The sequence below is a fragment of the Phasianus colchicus genome, chromosome 11, assembly GCF_987193195.1.
Source record: "Phasianus colchicus chromosome 11, bPhaCol1.hap1.1, whole genome shotgun sequence".
Taxonomy (NCBI): domain Eukaryota; kingdom Metazoa; phylum Chordata; class Aves; order Galliformes; family Phasianidae; genus Phasianus; species Phasianus colchicus.
In genome coordinates, this window is record NC_143446.1 from 3,915,325 (window position 1) to 3,932,883 (window position 17,559).

The following is a 17,559-nucleotide window of genomic DNA, read 5'->3' on the forward strand; positions in this document are numbered from 1 at the left end:
AGCGCTGCCATAAACATTTATTGCAGCACTTCTGTGTATCATCAGCCGCTGATTTGGAGGCGATGGAAGCACGCGGCTGAAATGATGGGCTTTGTCGGAGGCTGCGATCGGCTGTCCTTGATGGATGGCGGTGGAAGCGATGCGCCGTGTCGTCTGCAGCACAAGGCTGAGCTTAAAACAAGAAGGGGGGATTTGCTGCCTTTATTACCACTGATCTCTCGCGATTTCAGGACCCAAGCGAGCTGCTGCTGGTGGAGAAAGCCAGCTTGGAGGTGATGTGCTGGAATAGCCCAGAGGACATGGATAAATGTAGGTTCTAAACACGCAGTGTGTCATCTGCTGGAGGGCTCACACTGCTCCTGCTTCGTCTTCAAGTATGTTACATTAACAGCAATAACAACTTGCCTATACCAGTAGCACTCACAGAGTGTGATGCCCACAAAAGAAATGTGTGCCCAGCTCTGGGGCAGTAGCTGTACCCCTGGACAGCTGTGTCCAGCAGAGCAAGGCACAAACACAGCACGTGGAGGGCAGAGCTGCTGCTATTGAATTGTCTCCTGGAGCACTCTGGAAGAAAATCGTTGCATGGATTTTTTTCTTGCATCGATCTGAAGATTGAGGATATGGATTGTATTTTAGCAGGGAATTTCTGATAAAATCTCTCTGTTTCCCTCTGCCAGCAGTGATGCCAAGAAAATAGTTTTGTACTGAAGCCTCTGACTTACAGATCTCTCTGTGCTTCATATCTGAAAGCAGAAAAACCCACTGCACTCCAGCAGAGCTGCAGGTGGCATAGCTCTGGCTGCATTTAACACCTTCAGTAACCCCATGCAGAACTGCCCTGTGCACGCTTGGGCAAAAGCAAGAGACAACACAACCACGTCCCAGCTTCGTGTTTCAGCCTGAGACATCCACGACAGCACAAAATTTAGCACAACACTGGGCCCACGCTGGTTTCTTCCCCACTCCATGGCCACCAGGCTCTGTGATAACACCAGCCTCCCCAGGCACCCCCACTGTATCTCGCTTTTCTCGTTCAGATGGGCTGCAGAAGGGAATTGCTTTTGTTTCCTCCAACACAAAGCTGGGAAAAAAAAAAACCCAAGGCTACATCAGTATGGCATGTGGGTGGTTTGAGAGAAATGGGTTTCCTGCTGCTTTGTGTGTCCTAAAGCCTATTAGCTGCCTCTTGTTTTGCCTGACAGGTGAAGCTCGTGTTGGCCTGATGAGACATCACTGGCACAACTTATGTTCCATCCTGCCACCATTTCCTCTCTTAACGTTCAGCAGTTTGGCGTTAGCCACAGTGGAAAGCTTTGCCTTTGAAGAAAGGCATCGTTTGAGCTGCTGCATCACCTCTCTCTCACTGGGACCTCGACCAGAGCCTGCTGAACATGGAAAAGTCTAGAGAAAGAAAACTGCTTCCTCCAAAATGAGGTTAGAAACAGGGCTGGTAATTCTGCCTCTTCATGAGGGATGCCTTGAGGAGCAGCCCATGAGATCCCCAGAGGATCTGGGCTGGATCTGGAGAGAGTCTTTTCCATAGTGCTGTGACAGCCGTGCCTTGCTGTACGTCCCAAGAGCAGTGCCACAGAGATTCTTTCCCTCGGGAGGTAACCTGAGGCTGGGAGCACTGGGATCAGCCCCCAATTGATATTTTTCAGCCTGCCCAGCCAAGGCAGCTGGACAGCCATGTAATATCTGGGTCTGTATCAAAGTTCATGCAGGAGAGAAGCATGGCTTTTTGGGCATCTCTTTGTACAGCTGATGAAGGATGTTGCCAATAGGTGACGTGTTTGTGGTGATGTTCTGGAGCCCTTTTCTTTATGCGTTTCCAGACAGCTGTGTCCCAGGATATCAGAAGGAGCTTGAGTCGTTGGTGTGCATGGAGGAAAAGGGAAGATGGCATCTTTTTCTCTATCATTGTCCTGGCTCCTGTTCCGCTACTGGGTTGCAAAGATGCTTGCAAAGCCACATGCCTGATGGCACTGGCAATTTTCCCCATGTTTCAAAACCTTCTCTAACATAATACCTTTCTTTCTTCTCTCTTGTGCCTTAAGGATCACTGCCTCAGCCCCTCCAAGAGTCCTGTTTCCATCAGCTGTGGCCTTCTTGAAATTCACTCCCCGTTTCTTCACACCCACTCCCTAACAGAGATCCGGATTCTTGTGTCTGCTTCCCCTTCCCTTCCCCTGAGCCCTCCTTCAAGGATGAAAACCCAGGTAATGTGAGTGCTAACTCTCCTAGGGGTGCAAGAAAAGGGACTTTTTCAGTGTGGCTTCAGTCTCAGAGGGTTCTCAGAAGCTATATGCAAAAGCTTGGGCTCCTGTGATGGAATTTGCCGCTCTGGCCTTTTGAAAGGGAACCAGCACTTGGAAACTAAATCCTCGGGTAACCTGATTATGTCTGTGGACATACTCTGCTTGACTGTGACCCAGGAGGGCTCACCTTAACAGAAGCTTTCAGAAAGAGTTTGCAAAGACTGGGCTAAGGAAAAGGTTGCAGCATGTTTCTGTTTGCATTGACACATTTGCCCCATTATTCATGGCTGGTGTGCGTTTTGTTTCCACTTGGTTCCCAGCATCCCTTATAGATGGGTTTTCATGCCTTCGAGGCAAGCAGCATTGAAATGGTGCCAACGCAACAGTCCTTTGCCAAGAGGCAATTGTGCTCGCCCTGGGCTTCAGCTTTCCTTGGCTATAGTCCCAGGAGAAGGTGTCTGTGGTCCTCCCTTGTCTGTGCCATCTCTCCTCTCCTCTGCCCTGCTCACTAATTACTTTTTGAATCTATTGCTGATTTATTTATTTCTTTTTAATTAGACATGATGGAAGAGGAGGAGACTCGAAGACAAGTGCTACGAACACAGGTGTCCAAATCTTTTTCCTCCACGTCTTTGCAGCTGAAGGGCAAATCTATGGGGTTGGATCCTCCCTCTAATTAGACTCCCAATAAAGCAGCTGGGACAGAATAACTCCAAAAGGTGTATCCAGGGGTAAAGGAAAGCCACCAGCACCTCTCACCAGCTACAGGGACAAGAGACAATGGCCTTAAGATGTGCCAAGAGAGGTTCAGGTTGGATATTAGAAAAAAATTCATGTCAGAAAATGGTCAACCCTTGGAACAGTCTGCCCAGGGAAGTGGTGGAGTCACCATCTCTGGAGGTGATCAAGAAATGTGGGGATGTGGCATTGAGTGACGTGGTCTAGAGCAGTCACAGGCATGGGTTGATGGTTGGACTGGATGATGTTGTTGGTTTTTCCAGCTTTTAGGATTCTATGATTCTGAGGCACTGGGGCTGCTGACAGCTGTAGATCACTTGCTTCCCCTGATCAGGAGCAAGGTGCTCAGTCCCATAGGACTCATTCTTGTGCCCTTGCAGCCAAATGTGATCCTTGGGCTTTGTTTTCTGTTCATCTCCTCTGCAGAACTGACAAAACTCACTACTTGTTTCTTGCTGCAAGGGGAATTGTCTCCATCTCTCTGTTCTGAACACAACAAATGGAGCAGTGTAGGGAAGGAGATGTTGGAAATGGCATGGCCTTGCCAGCAGTGGGTCCTCAAAGCCCTTCACCCAAACCCAGCACTTGTCAGGGGAGGTTCAGGTTGGACATTAGGAAAGATTTATTCTCAGAGAGACCGGTCAGGCATTGGAACAGGCTGCCCAGGGAAGAGTTGGAGTCACTGTCCCTGGAGGTGTTCAAGAAAACAACAGATGTCACACTGAGTGACATGGTCTAGAGAGGTCACAGGCATGAGTGGATGGTTAGACATGATGTCCTTGTGGTCTTTACAACCTTAACAATTCTATCAGCCTAAGATTCTATGATTTACCTTCTCCTGAGGCATTATGAGATCTGAAGACAGGAAGAGAGCCGTGCTAAGGGCGAGCTGCACTGATCAACCCACCATGACTCTGGTCACAGGTTTTCTGGGGGGCTGGCTGCTGCTAGGGGATGAAACAAAAGCAAAGCACAGCTCAGACAGCACCCGTGTGCCTCTTGCCCTGCAGCGCCAGGCTGGGAGGCTGCCACAGCTCTGCCGGTGCCTGGCAGGAGAAAAGCAAATTGGTGTTTGACGGAAGGCTTTCCCCAAACACAAACTAATGGGAATTCCTCAGTGGTGTCCCTGGGAGCCCTGATATTGGATCTCGGGGCAGCCTTTTGTGCGGGCAGTGGGTCCTGGTGGGCTTAACCCTTCCCAAAGCTCAGCACCATGCTCGCTGCTGGCCTAGGGCTGGGTCTGGGCACTGGTGCTCTGGTGACCCTTTGTGCGGCCAGTGAGGAGCAAGGGAGGGTTTAGTCTGCAGCTGGAGGCAGGAGTGGGTGAAAAAAAGAGGAATAAGGGAACAAAAGGCGCTTTTTGGGGAGTTGAGGTATGTTTGCATGGGGAAGGGCAGGAATTTCTTTTCTTTGCCCAAAAGTCTAAAGTGCTTTCTTCAGTGCCTCCGTCGCTGCATGGGGCCCCGGTCAATAACATTCCACGCTCGCCCTGCGGAAGGAGACGGGCCAAGCACGGCGCGGCTGAATGAAATTCCTCTCACCTCACCCTGTAAACATCCCAAGAGCCTGGCCCCATTACTGCTGGGTACAAAAGTCCGGGGCTGAGGCCGAACAAAAGGATGGGGAAGAAAGTGCCGGTTGCCACGGCAACGCTGTCCAGGCCGCCTGGTTTTATCAGCAAGGGGCCCGGGTTTTCTGCCTGAGTTGCAGGAATCCGAGGCAATTTATTTCCACGGCAAGACGGGGAACTGTGGTGAGATCGAGGGAGGCCGGAGCTCCACATGGGCCTTGGTGCTGGCAGGGTCTGTGCAGAACCAGGCCCAGGTCTGCTGCAGGCCGCAGCATGGCGGCCATCCCCCCTGCAGCACGCAGCGCACAGCCCTCCCTCTCGCCTGGTTTACCCCCTTGTCCCCACTTCCAGAGCCCCGGTGGGTTTGTTTTTGTAGCTACTTGAAGATGAGGGTTTAAGAATTTAATTAGGGTGTGGTTTATTATTTCACACCCAAAAGAGAGGTGGTGGCTCCCAGTTCCAGCATGGTCCCCTCTGCTCACAGAGCATCTGGCAAGCCTGGATTGCAATGGGAACATCAGTGCCTGAAGGCCAGAAGAAGAAGGGCTGTGCTGCTCTTGCATGTCTCTAACAAAGCTAATGCAAAGCATTAATGTGTCCCAAGCCCCAAGTGATGGCTGGATGTGGGATGTGATGGTGCTGTGTTGACAGAGGAGTTCAGCTGCAGGAACCTCAGTCCCATCCAAATCAATGTCCTCTCCTACCATTTCTGCTGACAAGAGAAATGCTGTGCTAGGAACCTGGAAGCAGTAAGGTAAATTAGAAAGTTAGGCATGGAGGAAAGGATTTTTCAGGTTAAGAAAAACTTCTCTGAAGGTGTGTTTAAGCATTGGCACAGGTTGCCCAGGGAGGTGGTGGAGTCACCAGCCCTGGAGGAGCTCAAGAAACATGTAGATGTGTACAGAGACATGGCTTAGTGGGCAGTGCTGGTGGCAGGTGGATGGTTGGACTACAGGTCTATTCCAACCTGAATTATTCTGTGATTCTAGGTATCATATTCAACATAGTAGATCTGCCAGGCAGCAGGTGCTTGTGATATGGCCCCCAATCAACACTGCTGGTTGTAGGGGCAGCATGCAGGGTGGAGGAAGATAGTATAAGGTTGTAAGAATTAACAAAATGAAAGACAAACGTTGGATATTTGAATGTGCTGAAGCCAGGGCAAGGTTGCAGATTCCAAGAAAATGTGCCAAACTGCAGGCCTGGTGGCAAGGTTTTCAGAGACAGAACCTGTCACAGAAGGGAAAGAACTGCACTGAAGATTATTAACGTGATTCCTTTGTTGTTGTCTTTTGTTCGTTTTGTTTTGGGGTGATGTGGGAGTGGGTTTTCAGAGTCTGTAGGACGGGCTAGGAGCATGCAAAGCTTTACTATAAAACTGCAATGCAGAGTGGCTAAAGAGCTGGAGGAAACCCAGCTAAAACCAGCTGGGTTCACAGAAAGCGTTCAACCAAGACACAGCCTGCTCATCTCTGGTAACTAATTCTTTTGTCTAGGAAAATTTCTAAACAAATGCAGCAAGCTGTGCTTTATGTAGTAACAGAAAAATGACTAATTAAACTGAAGATGAGGCAAGAAGTAGAAGACAGGTCCAGAAGCTGTACCTTGAGAAGGAGGATGTAGCGGACAAGACAGAGTTCACCACTGGAGTTTCTCTGGAATCGATCCTGAGATCGATCTTGTTTATTCTCTCCATGAATGATGTTGTCATGAGCAGTGGAAGCGCTCAGGCTAAGCCAGCTGATGACGCCAAAGAGGAGGCACTCTGAATGCAGAGGATAAAGGGAGAGCTGGCTGTAAGCAGCAGACAACCTTGAACAGGAGGTGCAGAATGAAGCTGAAATCCAACAGCGTGAAATGCAAGAGTACACTCAGGGCTTTCTGTGATAGACAAGGAGTGTATCAGCTGGACGTGACTGAGGAGGAGGTGAACTTTGCTGTAGCAGTTGCAGATGATTATCAACCACCAATTAGTTAAAGGCACAAAAAGCTAAATGAAGCCCTAGGGGGCCTGCGATATTTCCAGTAGAAGCAGAAAATTGTTAATTTTTCTGGGCAGGTAGGATGATTTTCCACTAAGAATCTGTGCAGAAAAATTCTCCTTGGTAAGGAAGAGGCCAGAGATCCTATTTCACTACCAGACTTGTGAAACAGAGTCTGCGAGGGGTTTTGTTCTCTAGTTGCATCGCTACTCAGGGTGGTGGAAAGAGTACATGAGAGGCAGAAAAGCTGTATAAAATGATGGAGGATGCACGCATAGGAGTGAGTGAGAGGCAAGCATTCCAGAAAAGCTTGAGTAGTATCTGGGAGGAAGGTACTGAGCAGGAGAGCAGGGATGCTCGGGAGCAGCCTCTCCTTAAACTAGGAAAAGAACAGTTAAGTAAGTTTGAGTAACTGAAACACCTAAGGAAGGATCATGATGACCCCACAGATCCCATGTCCCCAACATCTCCAACCCACCTGAAGTTCACTTCTGTCCTTGCATCCCCCTGGGTGCTCTGCGGGGTCACTTTGGCTCCTGTTCTGTCCCCTTCCCTGCCTGGAAACTGATCCCCACTTTATCTTTACAGAGGGAAAAAGAAAAGGAAAGCCAGCAGACGGGGCCTTTTGTACCGCAAAGTAGATTAGGGGCCTCCCAGGGCCCTGCAGCCTGTGCTCAGCGGAGGGAGGGCTGGCAGGAGGGAGGGAGGGAGGGAAGGCTCCGCTCTCAGCCCTGCCTTTGGTCTGCGCCTTGCAAACAGTTTTCTGTCCAACTTCCTTCCTTTTTTTTTGATTTTTTTTTTCCCCTTATTCCCTGCTTGTCACTATGGATCAGCTTCTTGGGGATGAAGATCCTTTCTATTCTTGCAGTGGATTTAACTCCTGAAACACGTGTCATGTTCCCCAACTCCCATCCTGAAGCAGGAAAGCATTCACCCAAACAAAAGCCAAATGCCCTTCCTAGGGGCAATCAGGAAAAGGGAACTCTGTGGTGGTCTCTAGTCCGATGACAAAAGATTTCATGGACTACAGACAAGAAAGTCAGTGCTGCCTGGGATTATAGAAGCAGCTGTGGGTAGCAGGGATTAGCCACCACCTGTGTGATGAATGGACATGGCCCTGGTCCTGCAGCCAGGACACATGCCAGATGCTTGGTGCGACTTCTCCGTCCAGGCTTGACCCCTAGAGTTGCTTTCTTTATTTTTTGAATGACTGATGCCTCCTTCTTTAGCCTGTAGGAAACAAGCTGGTGCTGGTGGGTGCACGGAGGCTGGGTAGGATGATTTCCATGTGCCTGTCATTGGACATCTGGGTTTCAGAAAGGCTGGGCATCCTCAGTGTGCCCCTCTTTAAGCACACCCTAAAATCTCTTCCTTTTAACCCTCTTGGGCTCAATGCCTCCTCTATAAAGCCACAGCAAAGATCTATCCTATAGCAAGCGAGTTGCAAAGCCAAAATCATTACCAGTTTTGAAGCATTCAGCTATTACAGTGAGCTCGATTGAGAAGCTCTTTAGGAGACTAATAATTTTACCATCTTAGCAGAGATTAAATAATGTGCAGTAAGCCCTGCCTGGGGCTCCATGCTCTGAACAATGCCGTGGAAACAAAGTATTGTGAGAATGTTTGTTCAGTGCATGTCCTGCGAGCACAATGAACCAGGGTCCTCTAGGAAATAGCTCTGTTGTGTAATTAACATTAAAATTAAAAATCTGTGCATTTAAAAAAAAAAAAAAAGTAAGGTCTGTGCAGATGACTTCAACCCTACGTTTCTCATGCTGCAACCATCTTGGCCTTTGAGCAATTTGCACGTGCACATGTGTCCATGTTTCGTTCTGTAATGGCCAAACTTTATAACCTATGCAGACATTTGGTACTTCTTCCAAACTTAAATAGATGGTCTACAGAGAAAACTCAGTGAAAACCATTGAAAAATTTGTGTTGTAGTGGGAAATGCTGACCAATCCAGATCGATTCTACTGTACCTGTGACAATGGGGTCTTGCTTTAGTTTTATTCTGCAAACTCAAAGGCTACTTTGGGTGTTTGGAGGTGAAACCTGCTATAGTAAGATAAGCATAGCAAGAGCAGCTTGAGTTATATCAGGAGATGTGAATAAACTAACTTTTCCAATCCTATTTCAGAATATCTTCACCATCTTGGGTTGGATCCAAAGACTAACCTCTTGTAGCACTTCTGCTGGCAGCCACGTGTGGTAGCAAAGATTGTGGTAGCAAAGATTACTGCAACTGAGCTGCTGAGGTTAGCAGAAGAAAACATAATGGTAATATAGTTCCACATAAGGGCTTGGAAGCTTGGAGCTTCTCACAGCCTGCAGCATTCAGACTGGAGGAGAAAGAGAGCTGGACTGAACTGGGATCAGCAAACAACTCTGATGACTCTTCATACCTACATATTCTACAAAGTCACTCAAAAGAGACGTGGCTGAACTCAACAGAGTCCTCATATTGGGTCAAAGTGGTACTGCAGCAGGTGAAGAGAGACCCATGATGCTACTGAATGCCATAGCATATTCCCTGCTAAAGCTAGGACTGTCTCAATGCTGGGCCTGGGCTTCTGGAGAAGAATAAGACAGAAATACTGGTCTTTACTATGTAAAACTGAATAAATCCAGGTATTTCCAGGGATGAGGAGAAAGAAATTCTCCAGACTGCATTGTTTAAGTCATCCCCAGCATTTTTCTGGCCCTAAAACTCATAGCAATGTATATGTGCTTCTTTCAGCCATGGAGACTTAACTTTTTAGAACCAGAAAGGTGGGTATCTTGTTCCTGGAGCTGTACATTCTTTGCCTTTGCAATGTGGAAGTCCAGAAGAAAAGCTTACAGGCTTCAAGGAGAAGCAAGAAGCAGCAGTTCCTACCAGGCCATCCAAGACCACAGGTAATCCCAGTCAAGGCAGTGCCCCCCAGTCAGGGCACAGTCCCACAGCATCTGAACGTGGCAGGCAGAGCCAAATGCAAGGGGACAGCTAGCTAAAGCTGGCTAGGGCCATAAGTATTAGAAGGGCCAGGGCCCTGTCATGAGAAGCTTCACAGCTTGACTGGAAGCAATAGAAATACCATAAAAAACCCAAGAAGTAGGTGTTGCACATGCCATTGCTAATAACGTCTCCAATTTTTCCTGGTACCTTCTTGCATATCATATATATCTGGGAAATGGAGGGAACTGGAGCTGAGAATCAGAGAGTTCAGATCAACCCCAGAGATGCAGTAAACATCATGTGCCCAACATGAAATGGGATCTAACGGGGAAGAGGAGAGGGAAGGTGGAAGGGGATCCATTATTCATGAAGGCAGTAGCAGTACAACACAGCCTCCGTAGACCCATGTGGCATTGGATAAGGTTACTACATAAACACAAGTAGGTAATGGCATGCCAAATTGGGTGCAGAAAGAAGAGAGCTGATGAGCCCCTACCCTTCCCTTTTTCCCCTTCGCTTGTCCCCTTCCTTTTTTTCCCTTCCCTTTCCATTTTCACTTTCCTTACCCTTTTTCCCTTTCAAGCAGATAGCACTCTCCTTGGGTGCGTGCCAGCAGAAATAAGTTTCTTTGGAAAGCCTTTGGAATTCCGGGGGAAGATTTGGGAAATCAGAAGTGCACGCAGCCCAGGAAAAGGGAGAAGCAGCTTCCCTGATAGGAGCTACACCACGGAGATGGTAGTAGAGGAGTAAGGGCAGCATGAACATGAATCACATCCAGAGATTTCTGGTTGGTCTGCCACAGACGATGGGGTCCAAGAGCTTTGGTGCAGGCTTGATAGATGTATCAGAGCTTCCTATCTCACTGTTATCTGCTCCTCTTCTCTGCCTCTCACTAACAGTGATCCTGATTTTATCAGGAAACCTATCAGGGCTTAGCACTTGTCTCAGATTACAGTATGTATTTGCTATGGCTCTAGCTCTTCTCACAAAACAATGATTTCTGTTACATCTCCCAGACTTTCTGCTCTTCTCTGCTGCTTTCCCCTCTTCCCTTCCTATGGAACTGGCTCCTGTTTGGCAGGCAGGTGGCTGGGCATGTCTCACAGCTGGGTGTGTGACCCCAAGGAGGATGCGTTCCAGCACTTGGGAATTAAACATCTGTTTGTCTGGGCAGGAGATTGGGCTCTGGATTTGCACCTCTCAGCTTGGGAGCACACCTAGAGTGTACCAGAGTGTCTGCTGCAGAGGCAGCAGGGTGGCTGGTGGGGAGATGGAGGTAGAATGGGAAGAGAGTGATTGCCAGAGAAAGGGCTGCAGCGTTTATAGGTCATCTCCTCTGGATGTGTCACCTGTGAGGGTTTCTTAACCAGTGCAACCTAAATTGTGCATGGTTAGCTAGACTGAGTTCCTGCTTCAGGCTGCAGCTATTATCTGTGCTGCAGCAGATGCTTGAGCTCAGTCAGGACTATGGGGTGAGGAGAGGGGCAGCATCCCAGGCACTTGGGCTGTTCGTAACGTGGTTGTTGTTGGAGGACATGCAACTTTTTGCATTGTTTTTAATTACATTCAGCTTTTCTGATACTCCTGCTGGTGGTTGGCCACATGGCTGCACAAAGCCACCACCCTGCAGTGTTTAGGCCCTGCATCTGCCAGGGAGCCAGGTCCCATCTGGCTGTAATTACCAGCTTCACATCAGCAGAAAAATGCAATATTTAAACACAAATGTTCAATGTTTGCATAGCAAACCTCAGGACAGAAAGCTCTTGATAATCAGCCTGCAGGAGAGGAGGTGGTGCTGTGCAGGTGAGCCCTGAGCTGTATGGCAGAATTAGAGCAAGACTCTGTGGGACTCACAGAGACAGAAGAGCAGCACTGAGCACCAGGAGCCCTTTGTGCCTGGCTGCAGACAGCAGCTGCCCACGGCCCTGCAATCACCACTCCTCGCTTGGAAAAAGAGAAATGGAGCTTGCTCATCCAAAGCAATCCCATCTATTCCCATTCCATCCATGCGAGGTGCTCATCCAGACTCTCCAGCTGGTGGAAGTGCTACCGAAAGCAGCACAGGCTTCTTACTCCAAGCAAGTCACCAGGATGAATAATAGCATGTGGATGGCTTGGGCAGCTGTCTCCAGAGAGGAATGCAAGCACTAACATATTTCTCAAAGCGACACGGGGAATTTACTCCACTGGCCCTTACAACCTAAGATTGAAAGCACAACAGGTGTGAGGTACCACAGGGTGAACCTTATCTCCCCCGAAGCAGGTGGCTGATGGTGCCAGGACTACCTGGCACATGGCCCTCTAGGTGACAGTCCTGGAGGTGCTGGTCCCTGTCCTATCTTCTGCAGGGTCAGCTGTACTCAGCATTTTCTTTCCCTATGGGGGAAAAAAAAAAAGCACACCTTGAGATGTCTTCCATTCCTGATGCCATCCCATGGTCTCTCCTCTTGGATTTGACAAGGCAGGGCTCAGCCTGTTGCCACTTGTCATTTCATGGCAGCAGAGTAGATGTAAGGTACCAAATGCCTCCTCACTGTCTCAGAGGGGCTCAAAGCCTTTTTCCTGCCACTTGTGCACCCAAGGCGAGCAGCCTCACTGTCGTCATCGCCTTGGAGAAGCATTGCTCATCTCTGCAAACTTTAAAGCCGCATCCTGACAGACCAAAATAAATCAATCAATAAATAAATCGTCTGTCGCATCTACTGGATTCTGCAGTTTATTTCCTCGGTGCTGATGAAAAATAGTTGGATGCTTAGTAGCTTCATGAGACTAATTATGATAAACGGCCCCATCGCTGCTAATATCCGGCCATTAATTCCCAGATGGAGCTGCAGAAAATGTCAGGAATGGAAATGTCAGCTCTCTAAGAGGACCTGGCAGGTATTGAAGTGGGGACTGGAGCGCCAGCAGAGGAGGCATCAGGGGAGAGGCAGGAATTAGCTGGATGGCAATATACATTTGGAAGCTGTACTTTTTCTGTCTTGATTGCCCAGTTTCTCCCAGTTATGTCTCTCTCAAACAACGACATTACCATGGCTCCTTTCAGATTTTCAAGCTCTGTTCCCTACATTAGGCAAAAGAATCGGCATCTCCTAAGAGTGACGCTTCCTTTGAGTGGAGGGAGCTCAACCTGAAGCTTCACTTCCCCGCTGAGACCCCAGAAATGTCACTTCATGTAAGTCTGGCATGAGTCACCTACAGCAGCACTGAGCTGAGTATCCCCTGGCATGTGGCAGTGCTGGGGGAGCTGGCACCTGGGCCTGATAACTATGGCTGGGCTCTTTGGCCATCATGGGAGGGTGCTAGGGGACCAGTAACTCCATCGCACCATTACTTTCCACCAATAGTTTTTAATGGTTTTTCTGTATGTTAGAGACAGTTCTTAATGGGAACGTTCACTTCTAAGTGAGAAAGCACTCCAAGAATAGATGAACCAGCCAGACAAATGATCTCAATGCCCAGATACTGACAGCGCTGTATTACTGATGGCAGGAAGTCAGGCTGGCACTTGGTGCAATAAAGCAGCCAACAAACAAATGTCAGGGAGATATGTTGTGAAGTCATTCTAAATCCAAAAATATGGGGTTGTCCTCCTATGTGGAAAGCCACCACTCTGGCACATTGACGTGCCTTAATCTCTGTCTCTGTTGATTTCTTCTAAGGCCTGGTGCAAAGAAATACATCTATTTTGATGTAGCTCGTCTATTTTGTTCAGCCCATTGGCTGAAGCCTTGCTCTGCACAGCTTCTGCAGTGTTATTGTTCAGATAAGAATCTATTCCAGCTCTTGGCACTTGCTTTCAAGTGGAAAAAATCCAAGCAGGTTGGGGATTCCTTGATAAAGCGCCAGTTGGTTGAAAGAAATGCTTTGATAGGAATCCATTAGTTTGAGCAATGCTGGTTGTCAGCAGAGGATGGCATTTTCACTCAAAACTAGATGATGTGGGCACTTACCTGTTGAGAGAAGATAGAGCACTCGGCCTGACCAGTCTGCTCTAGTACACAGAGCTGAAGCAGGGCTCCCCACAGCCTGCCATGAGCACCAAATCACTGCTAGCAGGGAGCAGAGATGTCTCTGTCTCTCTGAAAAGCTTGATGTTCCTCCTGAAGCTTCAGAGAAAATTTCCAGACCTTCAAGTCATTTCCCAGATCTTAGTTAAGAAAAAACACGCGTCCTCCTGACCTCCTCGAACACACAAAGTTAGCTGGCTGAGGACCCCAGTCCCTGCATGTTGTCTGGGAAAGCCTGAGTTGTAAGACTGCTAGTATCTTTCAGAAATGGCTTGCAGTTCTTTTAGGATGGTTTTTACCGGAGGCGGGTGATATATTTCCTAGAAGAGAGCAGTTCTATCTATAGCCTCCTGAGTGTTGTGTTTTGCATGCTTGAAGGGTGTTTGTATGTGAAACTCTGAAATTTCTGAAGAGTGCCAGGAAATGTCACCTCTCAGGCTACATCCTCCCCAGTACAGACTGGGCATATTGGCTTCCTCATGAGGCAGAACCCACTACTCTTACCTGGGATGACTTGTGTCCCAACCATCAACAGCATCCTTTTCTCTATAAGCACTCCTGTAGCCCTACAGAGAAGATAGTAGCATTGTATTAGAGATGCTTATGGCCAGTTCAGCTAACAAAAGCTTAGCACAGGCTTGCTCATCACTGCTGAGAGCTCATCTTGCTCAACTCCTCCATCACCACCACTCCCTTCCTGTACAGGTGTGGTCCTGACAGCCCTCACTGCCATCTTCCTGTGTTTTCCATGCACCTTTCTTGGAAATTCCTTTGGGAAGCCTTCTGGCTGGACTGGTGATGGGACACGAGTGTGAGACGAGAAAGAATACTAACCAACATGAAGATTGCTCTATTAGGGTCAACATCTCATTCTTTTCTTGAGATTGCAGGGAAAAGTGGAGTCTGAGAGCAAAGAATTTGCAGCTGGCTGGTATGAACTGCTCCACCAGTTCCACCCTGCATGAACACAAGATAACCATCTGCTTGTTGTGGAAAGAGCTGCAACAAGTAGCAGGGGTATAAAGGTGAATCTGTCTCGATATTGCCTTCCCAGAATCAAACTGAACCTTCAGGAGAAAGACATCACTGCAAGATGCAGCCAGACCTCCTCCTGTCTCTCCCTGCTTTGTCACTTCCTCGTGGTTTTTTCTGTCAAATGTAGTTCACATTGTCAACATGTGGTGTTTTACTCTAAATCAATGCTCTCTTGTGTGTGGGAACACACGTAGGTGTGGAGACAGAGAAATCTAGGGCCTTATTCTCCAGTGGCCTCGTGTTTGGAGGATCATTTACACCTTCAGCAAAGTGTGTGTGGGGTAGGTATGGAAACTGCTAAATCTGAAGATGCCTGCCACCCACGTCAGAGAGGTGCAAGTGATGAAACAACTAGTGCATCATCTCTGAGGTCCACACGAGTTGGGCATTTTGGTATTTTGTTATTCTTCCCATAACTAGAGGAAGGCTTCTCCCCGTAATAGTGAACTTGCGTGCAATACTGCCCTGGTATTTTCTGAGCTATTGGTTTAGAATAGATATTTGAGAGCCAAAGGATTGAAAGGGGAGGGGAAGAAAGGTGGATGCAAAAGCTCACGGACAACAGAAAGCAGAGGAGCCAGGCTCTTCTCAATGGAGCCTCACAGAAAGAGCAAACCACTAACATGTGTCACAGTTTGCATCACAGTTTGCACCTTTCTGGTGCCAGTCCACATGCTAACCATCCCCTAAGTGAAACTGGTTTGATGGGGAAGACAAGAGCTGCCCTTCACTGTGGGGTCAAGACTTTGCTAAGCCTCACTCACGCTCTCACCACCCCAGTGGCCTTCTTGGTCAGACGGGGAGAGCAGTGTTTTCCTTCTCTCCAAACAGCTGTGCACTAGAACCAGTTCTAAGTGAGTCACGGACCTGGTCACTCCTGCTGGTTCTGCAGGAGCTCAGGAGCCTGTTTTTGGAGAACCAATTTTTTCGGAACTCAGCATCAGCTGTAAGTACCGGAAGGTCTGTAGCCTAGAAAAAGCTCATGGAGCAGGAAGAAGCGGTGGAAGGAAGACAGCATTGAACTTTTGGGGCCAGCATCCAAACTCAGGCTGAGATGAATCACAGAATGATAGGGGTTGGAAGGGACCTCCAGAGATCATCGAGCCCAACCTTCCTGCCAAAGCAGGTTCCCTACACCAGGTTGCTCAAGTAGGCATCCAGGAGGGTCTTGAATATGTCCAGAGGGGATGGTACAGAAACACTCAGCAGCAGTGCTGAATGCCAGCCACCACCAACTTGGTAACTGCACAGGGTGTGGGTGCTCCCTGCTGCAGCCCTGGGGAGTGGGTCTCTGGGGAACCATGAGGTCCCTTTGAAGGCAGGTAAGGAAATGAAACCTCACTGCAGCACAGTGCTGGAGACTGCAGTCAATTGCACACCTGTCTGCTTTCAGTTCTGGCCTGGCAGGTTTCTGAAGGGCCAGCCAATTGAAACAGCTCCGCTTTCATCTCCTGGCTCACTGAAGCATTTTGTGTCATACTTTGAAAGCTCGGTCAGAAACGAAGCACGGCTAACCGGGGGGACAGCAAGGCCTGCTGTGAATTTGCACCCGCTGCAGGAGGCACAGGGCTGTCCCAGAAGAGCACAGTGCAGCTCTCCCTTTGAATCCTCTGGGCCAAGAGTCACAGTCTGCAATGCCACCCCCGGGACCTCCTGCAAGAACCATAATCACATTACACTTAATCGAGGCAAGCCTTGATTAAATAAAGCACGGGGCCAGCAGCTTAATGGAGAACCTACTCCTGGGGGTTTCTCCAGCAAATTTCAAAATGACACGAACCCCATGCCAGGCAGGGTGAGGTGCTCATTGCCTGGGTTCTGCTGCCTCCTGGTGGCACAGCCCCCCGTGCCCCAGACAGGGCCACACACGAGCCCCAGTTGTCCCCAGAGCAGCCAAACCTGTCTCCCTCTCGTGGGTTTGGGCTGAGTAAGAAAGAGGCAGGATGCTTCCCTTGCAGCCCTTTGCTGGGTGTCTCCCAGCTGAACCCAGTGCCACCTGTCCCTCATTTAGTCATTATATGTTCTCCAGGTGGAGTTACGACCCCAGTAGGTGTGGTGGCCTAGGATGCCTGTGGGTACATCAGCTCAACTATAAATAACCCTTGGGAGGCAGGTGGTCTCTGCTAATGGGTCTATGATGGTTCTGTAGTAATGGAGGCTCGGTGGTAGCAGCAGCAGCAGCTCTGTAGTGACAGCAGTGCCCCTGAAGTAGCTTGACAATAGCTGCTATGCCTCTTTGATGATGCTGATGTCTTTGTCATGGTGTTTTGGTAACAGTGGTTCTTGGGTGATGGTGGGGACACGGAGGTAGGGTGGTGATGGTGGCACTCCGTGGCTGTGCTGGGTGCTCTGTGGTAGCAGTGGGGGCAGCAGTGAGGTGGCTTTGCAGCAGTAGTGGTGACAGCCAGGGCTGTGAGGTGGCTGTATGGTGGCTCTGCCAGTGGTTCTATCGTGGCAGAGGTATTCTGCAGTGGCTCTGTGGTTGCAGTGAGGTTCTGTGGGTGGCATCATCAGGGGGTGGTGGCTTTACGGTGACTCTACCAATGGTTGTGCGGTGGCTCTATGGCGACAGAAGGACTCTCGACGGCTCTGTGGTGGCAGAGGGGTCTCCGCAAGTGGTTCTCCGTTGACACAGAGGCTCTCTGGTCGCTCTGCGGTGGCTCTCTGGTGTCTGTGCGGTTGCTCCGACGTGACCCCGTGGTGGCACAGCGGCTCAATGCCGCCCGTCCCGCGGTCCTCCCAGCCGCAGCCGCCGCTGGCACGGACCGGGCGGCCCCGAGGAGCTCCTCCCGACGGATGGTAGCGGCCGCTCCTCCCCTAACGACGGGACGCCGGTTAGCAGCGCTCAGCGGCGGCTGTCGGCGAGACGGGTACGGCGGGTCGGCTCTGCGAGAGCCAGGGGAGCGGAACCGGGATTCGGTGAGCTGCTGGAAGGCGGAGGGGAGGATGTCAGTCGGCAGCTTTGCCTAGGGGTCGGCTCAGTTCTTAAGCGCTTTTCTCCTGTCTCAGTTTTTAGGCCGTTTTG

General features: G+C 49.4%; 2 long non-coding RNA genes across 5 annotated transcripts; one reads left to right on the plus strand and one right to left on the minus strand.

Moving 5' to 3' along the window:
• Positions 1–737: 737 nt before the first annotated feature.
• LOC149916402 (uncharacterized) lies at positions 738–10,139 on the plus strand. Of its 3 annotated transcripts, none has more exons than XR_016470061.1 (5): positions 738–1,437; positions 2,061–2,222; positions 2,820–2,866; positions 8,692–9,449; positions 10,076–10,139. It is a non-coding gene; the product is annotated as an uncharacterized LOC149916402 (long non-coding RNA). The 3 variants fall into 3 exon arrangements; XR_016470060.1 differs by lacking the exon at positions 10,076–10,139 and having other exon boundaries at positions 8,692–9,182; positions 9,292–9,892; XR_016470059.1 differs by lacking the exon at positions 10,076–10,139 and having other exon boundaries at positions 8,692–9,892.
• LOC116241076 (uncharacterized) lies at positions 9,906–17,163 on the minus strand. Of its 2 annotated transcripts, none has more exons than XR_016470058.1 (3): positions 15,914–17,099; positions 14,004–14,065; positions 9,906–11,865 (listed from the first exon to the last, which is right to left on the minus strand). It is a non-coding gene; the product is annotated as an uncharacterized LOC116241076 (long non-coding RNA). The 2 variants fall into 2 exon arrangements; XR_004169441.2 differs by having other exon boundaries at positions 11,415–11,865; positions 17,076–17,163.
• Positions 17,164–17,559: the final 396 nt, after the last annotated feature.